Source organism: Pongo abelii, chromosome 6 (assembly GCF_028885655.2).
Source record: "Pongo abelii isolate AG06213 chromosome 6, NHGRI_mPonAbe1-v2.0_pri, whole genome shotgun sequence".
Lineage (NCBI taxonomy): Eukaryota > Metazoa > Chordata > Mammalia > Primates > Hominidae > Pongo > Pongo abelii.
Window position 1 is genome coordinate 5455975 of NC_071991.2, and position 2693 is coordinate 5458667.

The 2693-nt window shown below is 63.1% G+C and overlaps 1 pseudogene; it reads right to left on the reverse strand.

Annotated features, from left to right (window-relative positions):
* Positions 1-1676: 1676 nt before the first annotated feature.
* On the reverse strand, positions 1677-2341 carry LOC100437757 (uncharacterized; annotated as a pseudogene).
* Between the last annotated feature and the right edge of the window lie 352 nt (positions 2342-2693).

Consider the following 2693-nt stretch of genomic DNA (forward strand, 5'->3'; position numbering starts at 1 on the left):
AAAGACGGAGAGGAGAGGGGGGTTAGAGAAAGGAGGTATTGTGTCTGTGTGCCTTAGGGGAGGAGGGGACTGCAGGAATCGAATAAACGCAGTCGAGCTGCGCGGGGCTGCTAGAAGCCCAGGCGGGGGAAGGGGGCCATGTGTGGGGGCGCAGAGCGCCCTTGAGCCTTACGCAGAGGTCTTGTGTGTTCCTAGTTAAGCCCTCCCACGCCCGAGGCCCCATCGCTTCCTCTCCGCCCTCTTTACCCACCAATATTCCAAGCCCAGATCCTAATTCCCCACCGCATTACCCCGCCCTGGATTTGGGGAATGTTTTTCTTTATTTTAATATAGCTCAAGGAAAAAATACGTATATCTTGAGAGAGTTGGGGTGGGGAAAACAAAAGGCTTGCGGAGTAGAAAAAAACAAAGGCCTATTTTTATAAATGTTTAATGTTTTCACCCCCTGGATGCTCCGAGACGCCGTAATTGTGACGGCGGGGTACGTGTGCCATAAATCATTTAATTGCTAATAAAAATTCTGCCTGTTTGCCCTGGATTTGCCAATGGCGTTTGCATTTTTCAAGTGTGTGCCTCGGCGGTGTGACGAACCCAGCCGGTATTTCATTAGGACTGCGGTTCGGGGCAGAGGAGGTCCCCTCCCCGCCTGGGCTTTGTGCGCCCAGCCCCTTCGCACCAGCCCTTCCATACCTGCCCCTGGCACCCACTCCATATTTGCGTGGCCCTGCAGCCACCGGAGTCTGGCCGGGGCGCAGGGCCTGGGGACGCGGTGGTGGCGGTGGCTCCCAGTTCCTGGCCACCAGGCGGGGCGGCCAGGACGCATCCTGCCCACGCGGTTTTCCAGGGCTGCCGCGTGCTTGGGGGCGCGGGTGGGCCACGCGGAGAGGCTGCCTGCCCGGGCCAATCTGTACGCTCCCTGATCTTCGCCCGCTCCCCGACCCCGCGCCCTGGTGTCCCCGCAGTCGCTGAGTAAACAGCGACTGGGAGCCATCTTGGGGCGGAGGACCGATCCCAAGCGAAGTAGTAGTGGGTGCAGCCCGGGTGCCCCCATTCGTAAAGGGGAGCCTCTAGGACATCCCTAACTAGGCTTCAGGGTCCAGGGAAACGCCCTCCCCAGTATGGCAGGCCACACTGAAATGTAAAACCAGGCCTGGGCGCCGTGGCCATAGGGCACAGGCCATAGCCCACCAGGTCCGGCCGCCATCTTCCGTGCCCCATCCCCATTCCATCCCCTCCCCCTCCCCACCCCCCATACTTTTGTTTACCCAGCGGGATAAGGTGGCCAAAAACTCTGTGGACGCAATTGAGTGAAAGTGCGTGCGTGCGTGCGTGTGTGTTTTACTGACTGGGTAGAAAATCGGCTGGGGGGGGTCTTTCTTGTAGCCCCAAGCTGCAGTTGAGGGAGAATCTGCCCTGGCTAGCCGAGGCCCGGCCCAGCGTGCTTCTCCGCGGCCAGCCTGGGCCACCGGAGCTGAGGCCTTTCCTGTGTTCCTAGGCCGCTGGCTCCGGCCTCTGCTCCCTGGACGCCTCCCGACTGACAAAATTCTCCCTCTTTGTTTTAAAACCAAAGGAGAGGCCAACCTTGAGCCCGGCCGTCACCTCTGTCGCGCTTTTGCTGGCGCAGGCTTGGCCCCCTACACCGGGCTGGTGCAGCTCCCGTGATCACAAGGCCTCTCTCAATTCGGCGTTGAACCCGGTTCTTCCCAAATTCTGGTGTTGCTGGCCGCTTGGACACGTTCTCCCCTTATCCCTCCCCTAGCGGAGGAAGAAAAAGCCAGTATCCTTTCCTTGGCGCGGCCACCCGAGCCACTCCACCCGTCGCGCCAACCGCCTTTCCAGGTGGGGACCGAAGCCCCCGCTCTCCGCTGGCATCTCATTGAAGGGCACCCCCTGAGGGATTGCCAGCTTCTGCTGCCGGCTCAGAGGCCGTGTGGCTGGGTGTCTTAAGCGCCGGTTTCCGCAGGTCCCGTGTCTGGCGGGCGCGGCTAAAACCCGGAGAGGCTGTGCCCGGGAAAGCCACGTTCGCCGTCCCCTCGGTGCGACAGGCCCAGCCGCGATACAGCGCCAAGTCTAGGTCGGGCCAACCCAGCCAGGAGCTGCCCGGACCTGCCTGGAAGACCGGAGACGCGGCGCCGGCGCCCCACACCCCACCGAGACCAGGGCGCAAGGCGGGCAGAATTGGGACTAATGCGCCAGGCCCAGCCCCGACGGATTCCAGCTCCTCTCGGCCCCGCCTCCGGCCCTGGCCTCTTCCTCCAGCCGGGGTCGGGTCCTCCACTCCACTGTTTGGCTGGGAAAGAACCTAGACGCGCTCGGTGCGCAGGGGGCCGGCTGCGGCCATAAATCTCCGGGCGGGCCCTCCTTCCCGCCGCTCACGCCGGGGTGCTCCGGGCCGGTCTCGTGTCCCGGGCCACGCCGCGCACGCTGCTCACCCCATCACGGCCTGGGGACCCTGAGACTGCGCAGGGAACCACGCCAGGAGCTTCTCCGTTCACCAAAGAGAGGGAACGGCCTCGTTCCTCGGTGCCAACACCATCCATCTCTGAGGGCGCTGGACCCTGAGGTGGCCCGAGCTTCACAGGATCACCGCCTTGGGGTAGGGGCGCCCGGGCCTGGCATTTCCTCCTAGGAAGGCTCGGTGAGACTGGGATGGGCGTGCGGCTCTCCGCTCGAGCCCAACTCCGGTGCCACCT